Raw genomic sequence first — 18,154 nt, forward strand, 5'->3', positions numbered from 1 at the left:
TCGGTTCCACTGAGAGCCCTTTGGCCTCTTCTATGGGTACCAGAGGGTCCTTTTTCTTTAACCCACTGGAAATCAGGCCTTTGCTTTTAGCAAGGTGAGCAGATGCCAGGAAGTGTGGGGCCAATTCAGTCCATCCCCCAGGCCAGGCTGCACTTCCTTCAGTCCTGGCCAGGCACTCTCCTGCCTCAGGGCCTCTGTTCTAGTCATTTCCTCTGTCTGGAATGTTCTCCCTGCTTGGACCCTCCCTCTCCAGGCGTTTGTTGAAATGTCACCTTCTCAATGGGGCCTACCTGGACCACTCAATTCAACACTGTGACCTGTGTGCACGTGCACACACGCCCTCACAGTCACCTCCCAGCCCTGCTCTGGCTCCTCTTTTTCCCCAGCAGCCATTGCCTACTTACATGCTGCAGAGTTGATTCATTCTAGCTGTTGTGTCTCCCCAACAAGAGTGTTGGACCCATGAGGGCAGGAACCTTAGTTTTGTTCACCGATTTCCCAAGTGCCTGGAGCTGTGTGGGGCCACTTTAGATGCTCCGCAGACGTTGGGACTGTTGCTGAGAGAAGACAGAACCTGAGGCAGGAATGGCTGCTCCCCTGAGGGGCTGGGGAGGGGTGGTGGCTGGACCTCTGGGCTTGTGGCCAGAGGGGTTGGACTCTGTGCCCCACCACCTGGGAGACATCCAGCTTCCTTCCACCCCACCTGCCCTCTTCCCCGGGGGGTGGGTGAGGGCGGGAACCACATCCCCCAGGCTGGCCCTGCACACACATGTTGACATGCACCTGCGCACCCTGCATCCGGGGCCCCACCTCCCACCCAGCCCCGGTACACGTGCCGCTGACGTGGCTGTGGTTTCGAGGCTCCAGAGGTGCAGATTAGAGTCAGAGTGTCCTGTTCTCTGCGACCACAGCAGCAGGTGGGGGTGGGGGACAGCCTCCCCTGCAAACGAGCATATGCAGAGGCCGCTTTTCCTTCCCTTCTTGCACACGCACACACACGCACGTGCACACAGACAGATGGACAGCAAGGTGGCCCTACTGGGCTGGCTGCTCTTAGGCTTTAGTACCAGAGCTGTGCACCCATCTGTACCAGGACCCCTGCAGGCGGGGAGAGGTGGCAGAGGAAGCGGCTAGGTGCTCCCTTCCCGGTGTCTGAACTTCCACCGTTCATGCTTCATGCCCGGTGCACGGCCACCCAGCCTCGTTTGTCAGCTCTTTCCTTTGGGGGGAGCACTGCCCTCCTTCTCCTTCTCCTGTCAAAACCATATCCCCATAGGATGGGTCCCGCATTCAGCCCTCAGTGGGGTAGAGCCCGTGTACCCGTGGTCCATCACGCAAATGCTGGTTGGCGGGTACCTGCCGTGGCTCCCTAGCGCCTGCCAGGTCCAGCACAACCCCCTGGCCTGGCACCTTCTCTGCTCCAGGACACCCGGCTTTGAGGGGAGGTGAGGGTGGCTTCTGGAACTTCGCAGCCTGGGTTGACTGTCGGCTCTGTATGACCTTAGGCAAGTCACTTAACCTCTCTGTGCCCCAGTTTCCTCCTTCCCAGAGATGTGAGGATTAAATAGGTTCATATATGCAACGCTCGGAGCAGAGCACCTGCTGTGTGGGAAAGTTGTCAATAAATGTTAGCTGTCACTATTATTGTTTCCTGCCCCAGGGCCAGGAGGGGCCTGAGAAACGGGCTTCATCAGGGCTGGCAGCCCAGCTCTGGCCTCCCGGACTGAGCCAGCAGCTTCCAGGCCACCTGGGAGCTCGCTGGAGACTCAGAGTGCCACCCTGGGGACCCTAATGCAGCAGGTGGGGGGCGGAGGCTGGGGGAGGCCTCACACCTTGGCCTGCAACCATCTGTGGGACAGACATCCCCCTAATGCCCCATCCCAGCCCCAGGCTGCTGCACCCACCTCCTCTTGCCTCTGCCTCTCCCAGTGCCCTCTGCCTTGCAAGGCTCCTCTCAGGCCGTCTCCTGCAAGAACGCGGGTCAACCCTGCTGCCTGAGTGCCCAGAGCCCTACTTCCTGGGGCCTCAGTGTCCTCAACTAGCAAAGGGATAAGAACTCCCACATCATCAGATGCACGTCGAGTGAGGTCGTGGCCGAACAGTGCGCGGCCGAGGCGGCCGGCAGCGCCGACTATTGTTACCGCTTGCACCCCACGCCTGGCGGCTGCGGCTTGCTGTTCTGGGGCTCCCGGAGGGTCGAGGAGCCCAGACACACAGGGGGCCTCGGGAAAGACCTGTTGACCTGGCTGGGCCAGCATGAACTTTCACCTCTCCATCTAGGGCTCTGGGAGTTGAGAAGGGGGCACAGTGACTGGAGCTGAGTGTGGAAGCGCTCCCCCAAAACAGCCTGAAGGAAGGGGGAAGGAAGAAGATGAGCGGAGCACACCCCGGTCCGCAGAGGAAGTTGAAAGCAAGGCGGTGGGGCCACGGCTCCCCGGCCTGCGCCGCCGCTCCCCGCCCCACCCTCACCTCTGACGTCACTGCGGAGTGCGCAAGCCCGCACGCCCCCCTCCCCCGCCTGGGTCTGTGAGGCAGGGTCCCCGCCCCGAGGCCCCCGCGCTGTTCTCTGCACAACCAGGCAGCCAGCAGAGCTTCCTGTCCTTAGGTCGGCACTGCTCTCTCCAGGCTCCTTTGATGCAAGGCAACGGGTTAACAGCACCTCTTCCCCCCACCCTCATCACCTCACCTCTCCCAGGTGTGATCCTAGATCTCTATTAAGCACCTACTATACACCAGGTGGTTTTATATCCACAAGCTCATTGAATCCTTCACAACACCCTGAGGTAGGCATTTTATATAAGGAACCAGCTCAGAGAGGTCAAGTAACCTGCCTGAGATCACACAGCTTGTAGGTGGCTGAGCTGGCCTTCCAACCCAGGCTCCTGTCATGAAGTTCCTCATGCCTACAGGTGAGTGAATTCATGCTGGAGGAGCCCTGGGAGAGCCAGTGCGACCGGGCCTCTTGTTTGTCAAGGAGGAAATGGACACCCAGCGCCGGGAAGCGAGTGCCCCAGGCCACGCCACAGGCTCCTGGCAGACCCAGGCAGGATTAGAGAAACTTCTTTTGGCGTGGGAGGCCTGGCAGGAGGGGATCTGCCGGGAAGGCTCCTTCCCTCACTGCCTCCAGGTCTCCGCTCAGGCCACCTCCTCAGAGAGAAACCTTTCTGGAAAGTCCTAGCTGAAGCAAGGCCCTATCACCCTCCTCCTCCTGGCCTGGCTTTATTTTTCTTCATGGCACTTATGTCACTTGCAGTTTTATATATCAGATTATTTACTTATTGTGCCCCCCCCCCGGGGGGGGATGTGAGCTCCGTGAGCTCAGGGAGGGTCTGTCTTGTTCCCTTGCCTAGAATAGTACCTGGCACAAACTCAACAATGTTTTGTGGAATGAATGAATGAATAAAAGGAGTCTGGTGGTAGAGGAAGAAGCTTATGCTAATGGGAGAAAGTCTGGTGTGAAGACAAATTTATGAAGGACCAGCTAAATAGATAATTCTAGGCAGAGGAGTGGGACGTAATTTAGAAATGAGAAGGGGCAGGGCCACCCAGCACAGCCATGCGGTCTGGCACATACATTGTAAAGTGAATGGTGCCCCCTCCAGTTGTACAGTTCTCAACTTGGATGACAGTACGTGGCGCCCCTGGGGCTGGGGAAGAACACGACAGTTTTGGCCCCCTCAGCCGGCCCAAGGGAGAGGGAGCGATGAGTGGAGGGAACTCTACAGGTGCTGCTGCAAGAGGAACAGGCTGTTCCCTCCATGAGGACACCACGTGGTCGCGGTTAGCAGTTTGCCATCCGGTGGTGTTGTTTCCACAGACAGTCGTCCAACCAGGGGGAGCAACTGTTCTGCTGTTAGCAATCTCTGGTACCTGGAGCGCCCAGCGGGACACGGGTGGGGAAACCACCCTGCCATGCCCCACAAACACACACCAAACACTGTGGACAAAGATAATCACAGCAGCGGAGGGAGGGCTGTTTCCTGAGCTGGCGGCGAGCTCGGAGGCGGAGGACACTGTGTTCTGAGACCTCTCCACTGAGCAGAGGACTGGGTGAGGAACCTGTCCCGGCCCCCCCTCCTTCCCCGTCCCACAGTCTGGGCACAACAACAAGCACCCTGTGATGTGGGTCCCGTCTCGATGAGTCACCTTGCCCGCAGGTGGCCTTGCTGGGCAGCGTTATCAGCTCCTCTGCTTACTTAATTTCTTGGTTGACATCACCACCGCCTCTGTCTTCTTCTCGGCACTGCGGCCCCTGGCCTGGCACATCCTGCAGGGAAAGGCAGTGGAGGGCTCTCTCTTGCCAGAAGCTACCAGGGCAGGTAAATTGGGACCCTCAGTTACTTGGCCTTTAGCCTCAAGGTGCGTGGCCTAGTTTCTTGCTTTGTTGCACTGGGGCCTCAGTTTACTTCCCAGGAAGTGCTGTCTGGAGTCAAGTCCTGAGAGACACTTTCCACCCCTGCCCCCTACTTATTCCCTCTCTCTTTGTTCAGATGTGTGCCAAGCTGCTCGCCCTTCAGTGTGTCCCGCTGTAGGCTTGGGGTGCAGACCCCGAGTCCAGCCCTCTGCTGGCTCAGACATCTGTTCTTCAGTTCTGTCTGGTGCAGGCCTAGCTGGGTCCAGCCTCTCCATCCAGCCCCTCTGCTCTGGGACGCAGCTCTCTCAGGTGCCCTAACTCTTTCCTCTGCCTTCGTCGGCCTGGGCAGCCTCCTCAGAGCCCAAGCCAGTCCTTCTCCTCTGTGGCCAGCGTTCCCTCTCACCCCCCTCACCTTGTCACCCTTCTCAATGCTGACCTGTGGTCAGTGCCACATGGAAGGTGCCATGGGGTCAGTAGAGTGGTGACAGAGGTGACCAGAGACATGTGCTGTTCCATTTCAGCCTCACCCTGGTCTCCTCCTCTGAGGCCGGGCGGGACGAGAGGGGAGGGTTTAGTTCCTCTCCCCACACTGTCCTGCTCTGCCTTCTCCCCACCACTTGAGATGGATAGCAGAAGGGGCGAGGCCGAGAGGCCACAGAGAAAGGCTCAGCTCAGGCCGCTGGGGCTGGACCTCAGTCCATGGTGGGAGGCCGCCCGAGCTCGAGCTCGGCAGGTGTGGGAGGTGGTGGGGGGAAGTGGGTGGGGCTGGGCAGGGAGAAGAGCCAACCCTTTGAACTGCCCCAACAGCATCCTCCATGGCCCCAGGAGACAGTTCCTCAAATGTCACTGCCTGGGGCCAGGGAAGGGGGTGGGGGAGATTTCTCAACACCAGTCGCTTTAACTCTAGTTATTTGACCAAAATGAATTGTTCTTAGAAGGAAAAAGGAAAAAACAAACAGAAAAACCAAAAAACCCACCAATGAGGTCACTCCTGTGACCCTGCAAGCTGGTGAGCAGATCCTGAGAGCAGATAGCACACCTGGGCCAGGGCTGGTTCTCCTCCACCACTGTCCCTGAGAGGAAGCCATCAGAGCTCTGTCCCGACACTGCACCCACCTCGACCCCGACCCCACCAAGAGAGCAGTGCCAGGCAGACCTGGGTGGTATTCTGTCTTGCCCCTTTCCTGCTGGGGAACTCAGACAAGTTACTTTATCTCTCGGAGCTTTCCTGTTTTTATCTATCGAATGGGGTGATACCATTACCTGCTCCCCAGGATGGGTAATTGAGTCAGTCAAGTGCTTGGCACAGAGCCGGGCACACCAGGAAGTGTAGCGAATGGCACCCATGGTTTCCACTGTTGTTGTTAATTACTAGGACCTGGGAGAAAGTGCAGACGACTCAGCACAGCGGGCACCTCGGCCCCCCTCTCCTCCCTGGAGCTCTCTAGCACAGCCCCTCTGTCCCCTCTGCCCTTTGTTCAGACCCCCGACTTGGTCCCCTTTCTGGCTGTCTGCTCTCTCCCTCAGACAATGGCTTGAGCAAGCCTGCCTTGTCCCCTTTCACCAGCCTTCCTCCCAGGACCCGGTGCTGTCCACAGGGGCTGGGATGCCCAGTGTCAGAATTGTTCTCAGCCTGGGGCCATCTGGGCTGCCATGCTAGGCTCCCTTACAGCAACTGCAGTGGTTTGCTCGTCGAGGCCCCAAAATTTGCCCCCAACCACGCTGGGAGTGAGATGCTGAACTGGTACCCTTGCAAACCTGGGTCTACTGGCTCCAATGCCAAGACTCCATCCATTCTGCCCTGCTGCTATCCCTTCCAGTCTTTTCGGCATTTATATGGCTCAGTTTCCTCATCTGCAAAATGGGCATAATAATTCCTGCCCCTTCTTCCTCTTTCAGAGGAGGGGAGGAGAATGGGGTAGGCTGGGACGTTGGGAGGAAGTAGAGCCCCTGCTGTGTCCAAGGCAGGCGAACCTGGCTGGGGTGGGGGATGTAACAGGATATACTGGAGTCGGGTCTAGTCTCCACCCTTCCAGCTGTCCAAACCCTGTGCCTGAGCCCACAGCGCCCCCTGCTGATGAGTCAGTCCAGAAGCTCCCTGTGGGCAGCACCAGCCCCACACTTTGCATTTCCCTAGGGTGATCCCCGGGAAGGTGTCGCCTCTGCCCTCAGTGAGTCCAGTCTGAGGGTGGACGTGCACCCATGGCTCAGAAAGCCCAGACTGGGAGTGGGGAGCCAGTGCTTCTGTCTGGGAAGGGACCTTCCTAGGCCAAGAAGTTCACCTTTCTCCTCGCATGAACCCGCTGAATTCTCTTCCAAAGAGAGAGAGGTCTGCAGCCTGGCAGGAAGCCGGGAGACCTGCTCCTGGCCCAGCAGCTACCCCTTGATTAGAGCTACCTCCCACTGGCCCCCGGCCCCATCCCCCATGGACTGTGGGGGAGACATTAGGTGAGGGCGGACCCTGAGAAATCAGGGCGAGGGGCTGGTCGGGTCCCTTCCTTGCCCTCTGGCTGGGTCCCCTCATCAGCACCCTCACCATCCAGTGATGGTCCTCCCAACCCTCCAGAGCCCAGGCCTGCCTTCCTCCTCGTCAGACCTTTTCTCCACATCACCAGCAGCTTTTTCATCTCAGCATTTCCTTAGCCTGATTCTGCGTTGGGTGCTGGGAATTCAGGGAGAAACAAGCCTCTACCTGCCCCCTAGGAGCTCAGACATGCCACAATTCCCCCATCTCCCCCTCCCCACTCATCCCTAACATCTTCCCTGCTCTGGGCTCCAGGACCTGCCCTGGAGGAAGACAGCCGTAACACACTGCAGGTTAAAATCCAGCCAGCTGCCGTCACCCTCCTGCCCCCTCCCTGGAAAGTCTCCACTCATCCCCACCCTGGAACCTGCTCATTGTCTTTGAGATTTTCCTCTTAAACTGAATCCTTCCCAGACTGCCTGTATAAGGCCCAGATCACATTCTTCCTCCTTCAGGAAGCCTTCCTGGATGGATCCCAGCCTCAATGATTTCCCCGACTTCAGCCTGTTACAGGATCTCCTGGCACACACTGCTTTGTCCTGGGTACCTTTATTATCCTATCTGCCCCATAGGAGCTCCAGGCCTCAGGAGGGAATACCTATGTCACCTTCCCTGTACCTTTGGCAAGACACAAGGGACAGTCCATACATGCTCCTTTAAGCCCACTTAAATCAGTGGTTCTCAACTTGGCATGGTTTTGCTCCCGGGGGACATTTGGCAATGTCTAGAGATAGTTTTGTGGTTTGTTTGTTTGTTTGTTTGTTTGTTTGTTTTGGTGAGGAAGATTAGCCCTGAGCTAACATCTGTTGCCAATCCTCCTCTTTTTGCTGAGGAAGATTGGCCCTGGGCTAACATCCATGCCCATCTTCCTCTACTTTATATGTGGGACGCCTGCCACAGCATGGCTTGATAAGCAGTGAGTAAGTCCGCACCTGGGATCCAAACCTGTGAACCCTGGGCTGCTGAAGCGGAGCATGGGAACTTAACCATTACGCCACTGGGCCAGCCCCTGGAGATAATTTTGGTTGTCACTACAGGGAGGTGGGTGCTACTGTCATCTAGTGGGTAGAGACCAGGAATGCTGTTAGCCGTCCTACAATGCACAGAACAGCCCCCACAACAAAGAAATATCCAGCCCCAAATGTTAACAGTGTTGAGGCTGAGAAACCCTGATTTAAATGAATCCACAGATTGGGTATAAAATAGTGGGCGAGAAGGGGGCAGTGGCTCATGCAGGAGAATGAGATGGAGCAGGCGTCTCAGAGCAGACACCAGCCTGCCCTCCACGTGGCCTTCAACTCCCGCGTGTCCCTCACACCTCTTTCTGGGCCGGTCATGTCTTGTGTGCATGGAGGCTGACCTGAGCCAGAGGAGAAGGAGCCAGGGCCTGCCTAGAGAGTCCGTGGGGAAGTGGGATCTGTGTAGGGAACCCTTTGGGAGCAGGGGGTGGCTTGGCCTCAGTTAAGTCATCTGTGAAATGGGGATGGGTGGCCCCTTCCAGTCCTAATGGTCAAAGGTTCTGAACTGTGTCTCTCGGATGTGCACAGTCATTTTCCCCTCTGCTGATGGGCAGCAGCCCTCCTGAAGGGCTGAGGGTAGAGTACCAGCCCCCAGCCCCTTAAACAGATGTGAGGGTTATTGTGGCTCCAGTGGCCCTCCCGGGAAACAGCTGTAAGGACAAGAATGCTTTGATAGGCTTCATCAAAGCTGCTTCCATGTCCCCTGGGGACTGACGGGGTGGGGGGCACAGAGAGCCTCCAGCTGGGAACAGCTGTTAGCCAGGCCCCAGTGCAGGGTTGGAGGCTGTGAAGGGTGCCCCCCTCCTTTAGTTGGGGTTAAGAATGTCCCAGAGGCTGGTCTCCCTGAGACAGCCCTCTCTAGCGGCTCCTCAGGGTCCTCCTCTGCACCCTCCCTGGGTGGGCTTGGAGACCAGGGCTCTTGGTAGCTGAGCAGAGGCAGATCTCTCCTCTTATGAGGAGCTCTTTTATTGTGAGGGGCCTGGGCCCGATTCCCTGGGGCAGAGATCCACAAGGAGGGTGAGGGAAGTCAGCCCTCCCAGCCCCCTTCACCCCGGAGGATCCCTGGGTCTCTGGTTAGCGAGGGGACCCCGAGCTCACAGACGTGCCTCACCCAGGGGCCGGACCTGTCCATGTGGCCTTGTGGGTAAGGCTGTGTTTGGGAGTTAGACAGCCCTGGGGCCAGATGCTGGACTCTCTCCCGAGGCATTCATTGAACATCTCTGAGCCTCAGTTTCCTCATCTGTAATGGGCATAATGACAGTTCCTGCCTTATACATTGTTGGGAGGGTTGAATGAGGTGATGTATGTAAAGCACTTAGCACAGTTCCTGGGGCACAGCTGGCGCTCAATAAATGCTGACGGTTGTGGTTGTTGTCGTCTTCATGGTCATCATCATCGTCATCTTCACCATTTGGGGTAACATCTTCCGGAATCCAACTTCTAAGTACTCTATTGCTTTAGCTTGGTGTGAAAAACAAAGCTCTTTGGGAACACCTTCAGGTTTTTTTAGCAGCTTGAGGGGTGCAGTTGGGAGAAGCTTTAGCCCCAGAAATGCCGTGGACATTTGGGGTTCAGGATGAGAACCCAGATGAGGCGTGGCTGGGGACATGGGTGATAGTGGCCACCTTCAGTGAGTGTATGATTTGTGCTCAGTTTGTGTGTGTGTGTGTGTGGCATGTGTCTGGGTGGGGTGTGTGTGCTGGGTGGGTGCTCAGTGGGCACTTTTCCCGTCCTGTGCGTGTGAGGGCTTCTCTGTGTGTCTGGGTTTATCTGCCTCCCTCTCTCCTAAGTAAATGGGTCTATGTGACTCTCTGCTTTTGCTGTTGTGTGCTTTTTTTGTGGGTGGCTGGTTGTTGGGTCCTTTCCAATGGTGTCCTTGTAGGTTTGATTTGTGGGAGCTGCCGTTGAGTGAGGGGCTCCAGGCTGAGGTGAGCAGAGGGGGCCCAGGCTGCTGCCTAAAGACGGCTGGGTTTGGAAGCCAGGCTGGGTTTGGAAAGGTCCCTCATGAGAGCAGAGGTTAGAGAGTCTTCTTTCCTAAAGTAAATAGTACTTATTAAATCCAACTGAGTGAGGAGGGGGTTTAGAGTTGCACCCTGGACCAGTTCTCTCATTTTACAGATGGGGTGCGGGGTGTGTCTCAGACCGAGGCAGTGACGGGAATGGCTTGAGATATGGACTGCCAGGGCTGTGGGCTTCTGTCAAGTCTCCTTGGCCCCACTTCCTATCCTGAATGGTCCCTTTCCGGGGCAGACCTCATGCTGAGGTAGGAGTCTCGACTGAGAATCTGGGCTGGGGCACAGCCTTCAGCTGGGCCAGGGCAGGGGCTTCTCTGGGAACAGGCTCCTGGAGGGGAGGGTGCCCCCATAAAAGATCACTGATTTTTTTAGTATTAGTATATTCCAAATATTGCATGGGACATACTTATACTAAAAAATGATTCATTATTTGTCTTAAATTCACATTTAACTGGGCACCCTGTATTTTTCTTTGCTAACTCTGGCAACTCCCCTTCAGAGCCGATGGGCTTGGGGCTGGTGGAGAAGTGGAGAGGCTCCAGTCATGTTCTACCCAAGCACAGCTAACTCAGGTCAACCCAAGCCACCTCGTCCCTGTCAAGTGTTTCCTGGGGCCAGCCTTGTGCCAGGAGCAAGGAGGGTGACCCGCTCTGAGACTCACGCCCTCTGCCTGGCAGATCCACATGCTGTAACTCAGTGGGCCCGAGTGTGGGATCAGGGTTACTGCGCAGGGTCTGGAAACCAGACTGGTCAATGAGAGCTCTCTTACAGATGTGGCCACTGTTTTGCAAAAGTCAAGAGATACTATTGTGATGAATAAAATGCAAATTTGTTTAAAGGCAAGCATCACATAATGGCGTTGGTCTATTACAGCGTTTTCTCAATCTAGAGAATACCAATGTACAATTACTAGGAGGAAGGACACTTTTGGGGTTTTCATACTGGAAACAGTCTGAGGCCTGCTAGGACTGAGGACTCGAGGACTTGACTTTCATGTACCAGGGACCCAATGGGCATCTGGTGAAGCCTGTGGACCCCTTCTTGGAATAATGTTTCCAAATGTGTAAAATGAAATCCACAGGACTGCAAAAGAAACCAACGGTATGAAAATACAGATATCAAAATAATAAGGAAACAGCTTTATGATATAGTGACATATGTGCTTCTTTCTTGACACTTTAGTGGTGATCATTTTAAAGTAGTGGTGTGTATAAATGATATTTCAACATTTGCAACAACTCTAATGTGATCTGAAAATGTCTGTGATTTCTATTGGCGACAAAGTCACAGTTTCTGCAAATACTACTGTAGATTGTTCCCTTACGTTTACAATGAAAGGAAATGCCAAATTTCAGTTAGAGGTAGTGAAAATAAAGACATATTTTTTCCTATCCAAAGTCATGCACCCCTGAATTCTATCCACAGACCTCTAGGGGGATGTCTGTGTTCCCAGGTTAAGGGCATCTGCTCTGAGGACTTAGATTGGAGTATGGACACGAGTCACCTGTACTCAGAAATGGGGAGAAACCAGAAGGCCACCTGAGGGCTGGTTGGAGTGTGGTGGGCTGTGTCTGCCCCCAGGGTCCCTGGGAAGACCCCAAGCACTCTCCCACCCACACTGCTGAGCTGGCGGTGTAGCCCTTGGGTTAAGCATTGCCCTTTGATTATCCCCCTCGTGCGGAGTGTATGGTCAGACCCAGACAGTGGGGCCTGGGGTGTTCTGGAGAGAAGGCCCTGAGGGGAGAGCCTCAGGCAGAGCTGTTAATGGGGGAGACAGGGGCCCAGTTCTTTTTTTAAGTAGGGGAAGGACTCACACAATACAACACAAATGCAGATGTGAAAGTACATACGCAACTTGATAAGAGTATTGTCACAGGAATTAGGACATTACAATGCAGAGCTTTTAGAATTCACAAATAATGCCCTCTTGTAGGATATCAACTCTATCCCCAGTGTGACTGATAGTTAAAACATAAGGCTGAGCTAATCCAGAATATCTGCGTTCCAAATATTTGACATTGAGATTAATCCTGAACTCACTGTGGATCAATGCCTTTTAATTTTAATTTTTTCCACTTTTATTGAGATATAATTGACATATAACATTGTATAAGTTTAAGGTGTAAAACAGTGATTTGATATATGTGTATATTACAAAATGATTACCACAATAAGTATAGCTAACATTCATCACCTCACATTGTACGATTTCTTTTCCTTGTAATAAGAACTTTTGAGATCGACTTTCTTAGCAACTTTCAAATATACAATACAATATTGTTAACTATAGTCACCATGCTGTACATTATATCCCCAGAACTTATTTATCTTATAACTGGAAGTTTGTACCTTTGACCACAGTCACCCACCCCTTCCCCCACCTCTGGTAACCACCAATCTGTTCTCTGTTTCTATGAGTTCTATTTTTATAGATTCCACATATAAGTGAGATCATACAGTATTTTTTTTTTTTTAAGATTCCCCCCCCCCAAATCCCCCAGTGCATAGTTGTGTATCCTAGTTGTAGGTCTTTCCAGTTCTTCTATGTGGGACACTGCCTCAGCATGGCTTGATGAGTGGTATGTAGGTCTGCACCTAGGATCCGAACCGGCAAACCCTGGGCCGCTGAAGCAGACCACGTGAACTTAACCACTATGCCACCAGGCTGGCCCCATTCATACAGTAATTGACTTTCTCTGTCTGACTTATTACACTGGGCCCTGGTTCTGAGAGGAGCTGTGGGCACCTTTGGGGTGAGGGGCAGGGAGGCAGGGAAGGAGGGAAGGTGCTGTCCAAGCCAGACCTGGGTTTTGTCTTGGTGGGGAGGTGAGAGTGAGCAGGATAAAATACAGGGGGGAGGAAAACATGAGGGAGTTTCTGGAAATCTGTGCCTTTTGCCTCCTTTCTGAACTTCCCTTCCCCTCCCCTCACCCCTTGTCCCACCCAGAACCAGGATCCAATTTCCTCTTTTTTCAAAATACAACTCCAAAACAGATTTAATCTCTGGGGATTGTTCCGTGAAGGAAACCTGTAGAGGCAAGTCATCTCTGAAGTTGTGAGAGAAATATATATCTCAAGAGTCTGCAAATAAACGTCCATTTGGCACGTGACATGACTCAAATCTCTGGCTGCTGGTAGACATCAGCTAGGGCCACATCTCAAGGTGGGTGTCCCTCCTCTGCCCCCACTCCGTGGGGACTTTTCAGAAATAACCACATGGAAGTCCTAAATCTGGGGAGGGACTAGCACCCTGTGACCCACAGTGGAGGCTAAGAATGCAGATTCCTGGGCGTCCTTCCAGCCTACTGCATTGGAATCTCCTAGTTGCCACTGGGGATTCTGCTACAGACAACCTGAGCAAGTCCACTCTGAGCCACCTTGGTCTGCTGGCCGGTGGCCCTGCTTGCTCTGGTTGGTGCTGGGGGCCTCTCTTTTCGCAGTGCTTCAGAAACTGGCTTTGGGATGGAACTTTCAAGCCCTTGGGAACTGCCTCCTGATGTTCTCAATCATTCTGAAGTGGGGTCAGATGTGGTGGGGTGGGTATTGTTTAGTGTGTGAAACATGTGGCACCCTTTGGTGCCAGGTGCAGAGAGGGCACAGGGTGACACAGTATGACATTTTGGGTCAACTGACATGTGTTGTCCCAGACCCATGTGTTGTCAGATGTGGTGTAAGAATGATGATCCTTGACCTCCCATCACTCATGGCCGCGGAGATGAAACAGATAGTCCCACAGAAAGCCCAGACCTTCTAGCCCCTGTGACAAGCTGTCTCTGATCCACAACCCACTGTGGCCCACCTGGGTCTGTGGTCCTAAAAGCCAAAAGACCTTTAAATTCCTGCTAGGAGTCACCAGGCCAGCATTTCCAAAACTATGTTCTGAGCAACATTAGCATGTCTTGGAAGGTAATATAGCATTCTCCCACAAATATACAAAACTAGCAATATTTTTCCTTTAACATTTATTTTGAAAAACAAATGTATGAAAAGTGATAACTATGTTCATACACTATTATCACATGATAATCCACCTTTACAGAATGGGATGCTCTATCCGAAGAGGCCAGGAAGTCAAATAGGGGCTTGCTCATCACAGCAATGATGGTAAGATGCTGTAGTCCAGTACATTTGGAAATGCTGTGCTGGACTGCGAAATCCTTGAGGGCAAGAGTCGGGACTGGTGTGATATGAGTCATATACACTCGTGCTATAAGAGTCATGTGTTGGTGGACTGTTCCACTGGGGGCCCGCAAGGAACCACACATTCTGGTATTCATGCCCTTGTATAGTCCTCTCCCGCATGTGGGCTTGCGTGTGCGACTTGCTCTGGCCAATGTGCCACTAGAAGCACGATGCAAGAATAGATCTGACAAGTGCTTGCTTCTCCTCCTGAGGCTTGTCCTCTTGGAACACTCTCTGGGAGCTAGCCACTGAGCTGTAAAGAATCGTGGGCAGACCAGGAAGGACAAGACAGCACCGAGAGAGAGAGAGGGGCTATGTGGAGGAGCTGAGGCACCAGATACTTTAGTGAGAGCTTCTTGGACTTACCAGCCTCACCCAGCTGAATGAGTGACGTGAACTGATGCTCCCTGGAGCAGAAGAACCACTCAGCTGAGCCTTGCCCAAATTCCTGATCCACAAAATCATGAACGAGAAAGGATAAATTGTTGCTGTTTTAAGCCACTAAGTTGTGGGGTAGTTTGTTACATAACAATAGATACCTTGTAGTAGGTGTGTAACAAATCTGTATGGAAAGAGTGAATGGCAAATCACAACACCAGCTCTGGTGCAAGCCCTTATACTCGTCCTGCATACTCATTAAGTCTCAATCACATCTATTTTCTGGTATGAGTCCTGTGATGGTTAATTTATGTGTTGATTTGACTGGGCCACGGAGTTCTCAGATAGTTGGTCAAACATTATTCTGTGAAGGTATGTTTGAAAGAAATTAAGAATTTAAATTGGTAGACTGAGTAAAGTAGATTGCCTTTTATAATGTGGGTGGGCCTCATCCAATCAGTTGAAGGCTTGACTAGAACTAAAGGCTGACCCTCCCCTGAGTAAGAGAGAATTCTCCTGCCTGACAGCTTTCAAACCGAGACATTGGCTTTTCCTGCTTCTACAGCAGTCTGCCAGCCTTTAGATTCAAACTGGAACACCAGCTCTGCAGATTTTGGACTTGCCAGCCTCCATAATTGCATAAGCCAATTCCTTATAATAAATTTCTTTACCTATGTATATAGATATATAGATAGATAGATTGGTGGAAGGTAGAACTTGTGAATGACAACCTTGGATATTTAGCAGAGTAGATTACTAGGCAAAGCGTTGAAAATGCGGCCTGGCTTCTCCTTACTGCTTAAAGGAAAATGTGAGAAGAGAGAGAGAAATTGAAAGAATTGTTAAGCAAAAAGAAACCAGAACTTGATGATTCGGAAAATTCGCAGCCTATCCATATTGCAAAAAATGAGAAAGCACGTTCTGGAGAAAACACCAGGGGTGTGGCTGACGATCATACCATAAAGAGATCAGCCACAAATTTAATCAGCCATCTCAGCTGAAGCCAGGAATAGAGATTGGATTATACAAGCAGAGGTGCTGCCAGCTGGGACTAAAGGGGATAGAGAAAATGGAATGGAGGAAGGCTGTTGGATGTCTGGGATCTACGGGACAGGACAAAAGAGCTATCCAGCTTCAAACATCGTTATCCTTCAAGAAAAGGGAAAAATGACCGTGAAGGTCATTCAGAGATCATCAGGGCTGCCACTCCCACCACAGGCCCAGGGGACAAGGCTGCTTTCTCCTGGTTTCAGAGAGTGGGGCCACTTCCTCAGTTTCAGACAGCCAGGATGCCACCACCCAGTGTCTCAGGGGCATGGCCATCAGCATCCAGCAGAGCTGAAGGGGCAGGGCCACTGCGTAGGGCCATGGGGAGATACAGGGCCCCAGTGGGCACTGAGGGCAGAACATTATTCTGAAGAAGATTTAAGCCTTAAAATCAAATGGAATTTGCCTTGCTAGTTTTGGACTTGCTTGGGACCTGTTACTACTTTCTTCTTCCCAAGTTCTCCCTTTGGAATGGGAATGTCTATCCTGTGGCTGTCCTACCACTGTCGTTTTGGAAGGACATGACTTGTCTGGTTTGACAGGTTCACAGCTGGAGAGGAATTTTGCTTCAGGATGAAGCACCCGTATTGAGTCTCACCCATATCTGATTTAGATTACATTTAGTGAGCTTTTGGACTTGGAATTGATGTGGAATGGGTTAAGACTTTTGGGGCTGTTGGGATAGGGGTGAATGTATGTTGCATGTGAAGAGGATGTGAATTTGGGGGGCTAGGTGGCAGAATGTTATGGACTGAATTTTGTCCCCCTAAATTTATATGTTGTAACTCTAGCTCTCAATGTGGCTGTATTTAGAGATGGGGCCTTTAAAGAGGTAATTAAGGTTGAATGAGGTCATAAGGATGAGGTCCAAATCCAATAGTAGTGATGCCTTTACGAGAAGAAGAGATACCTGAGATCTCTCTCTGTCCTCGTGTGCACAGAGCAAAGGCCATGTGAGGACAAGGACACAGCAAGAAGGTGCATCTGTAAGCCGAGGAGAGAGGTCTCACCAGAAACCAAGTCCGCTGGCACCTTGATCTTGGACTTCTAGTCTCCAGAACCATGAGAAAATAAAATTCTGTTGTTTAAGCTGCGCAGCCTGTGGTCTCTTGTTACGGCAGCCTGAGCAGACCAATACAACTCCCCACGACAACTGATAAGTGAGGAGACATGCAGACTTGGACTTCAATTCTAGTGCTCACTGATTAACCATTCAGCCCATATTGAAGTTCTCCTATGACTCAGACACTGTGTTAGACACTGGGTTTCAATGGCAAGCAAAATGGTCACAATTCCTGTCCTCGTGGAGTTTAAAGTCATGTGAGGGAGATGTACCTTCAAAATAATTACTCAAATAGACATAAAATAATAACAGTGATGAGTGCTATAGAGGGATGTCACCAAGTCAAGAAGGTCAGGGAAAAGTTCTTGTTGAAGTGACACCAGACCTGAGATATGAAGGGTGATTAGGAGTAAACCAGGTGAAGAAGGGAAGGAAGGGTGTTCCATGCAGAAGGAACAGCACGTGCGAGGGATGTTCCTACCAAAGAGGGAGTTGGTGGGCACTCAGGAGACTGAAGGAAGGCCACCCTGACCAGGATGAAGAGAGGAGGGGCAGGGGAATGGGGTTCAAGAAGAGGCTGATCTCACAAGCTGGGCAGACCATGGCAAGGCTTTGTCACAAGAGCAGTAGGAAGCCATTGAGCTGCCTTAACCTGGGAGTTGGATGGTCAGATTTGCGTTTCCAAAAGATGCCTGTGGCTGCTGCGTGGAGGAAGAGCTGTGTGGAGACCAACACGGAGGCTATTGCGGGAGTGTGGGAGAGACACGCGGGGGGTTAGACCAGAGTAATGGCAACAGAGATGGAGGGAAGTGCTAGATTGGAGAGCTGTTTTTAAGGTAAAACAACTGGGCTTTTGGCGCTGAGTTGTACAAGGGAGGTGAGGGTGAGGGAGGAGTCAGGGATAACCTGATGTCTCTGAGTTGAGCACCTGGGTGGTGCCATTCAGTGAGGGAGAGAAGATGCTGAGGACCAAGTCAGGGGTAGCAGACAGCTACTTACTAATTGGGTGAACTTGGCAGGTACTTTTAAACCTCTGTATGCCTCAGTTTCCCCATCTAAGTGCTGTAAGGGAGATGATGTTGGCAGAGGGTCTGGCTCAGCAGCTGCTCCTGCATATCGGGGCCTCCTGTCTTGTCCTCTGTGAGGTGCATGAGCAGATGCTCTCATTCCCATTTTAAGGATGAGGAAGCTGAGTCACTGTAAGGTTGGAGTCTCCCCCAAAGTCACATGCTGTTGGGACCAGGCTTATAGGGAGGTCGTGGGAAGAGCCTTCCCTCTTTGCCAGGCTGCCTTTCACATCAGCTCACAGATCCCAAGAGCAGAAATGATTCATTATAAGCTGCTCAGTCATCATTGGAGGCCTGGTATGGGTGAGGAAGAGGGGACACAGTTCAGGTGGGAAATGCAATTAGGGGAGGGGAGAGAAGTGCATTGGAGTGAGGGCAGGCCCAGGGTCCTTAGACGGGCAGGAAGTTAAACACCAAGTTCATTCGGTAGCCAACTTCCGAAATGTAGGGTGCTCACAAAGTCTATTTTTACTCACATAATGGGTGCTCGGATTGGCACGCAGCC

The 18,154-nt window shown here is 52.5% G+C and overlaps 2 long non-coding RNA genes across 3 annotated transcripts in view; both read left to right on the top strand.

Annotated features, from left to right (window-relative positions):
- LOC147915978 (uncharacterized) overlaps positions 1 to 18,154 on the top strand; it is a 32,388-nt gene that overhangs the window by 1,088 nt on the left and 13,146 nt on the right. The window contains exon 1 of one of the 2 annotated variants that reach the window (XR_015553659.1): positions 3,755 to 4,050. The exons of the other annotated variant lie outside the window; for it this stretch is intronic. This is a non-coding gene — a long non-coding RNA (uncharacterized LOC147915978). Of the gene's footprint in view, positions 1 to 3,754; positions 4,051 to 18,154 lie in introns of those variants that run through there. 2 annotated transcript variants of the gene reach the window in all.
- LOC147915979 (uncharacterized) lies at positions 12,132 to 16,608 on the top strand. The gene is made up of 2 exons (XR_015553661.1): positions 12,132 to 14,016; positions 16,461 to 16,608. It is a non-coding gene; the product is annotated as an uncharacterized LOC147915979 (long non-coding RNA).

Source organism: Ceratotherium simum, chromosome 11 (genome assembly GCF_057802395.1).
Source record: "Ceratotherium simum simum isolate JZ-2026a chromosome 11, ASM5780239v1, whole genome shotgun sequence".
In the NCBI taxonomy this organism is placed as follows: domain Eukaryota; kingdom Metazoa; phylum Chordata; class Mammalia; order Perissodactyla; family Rhinocerotidae; genus Ceratotherium; species Ceratotherium simum.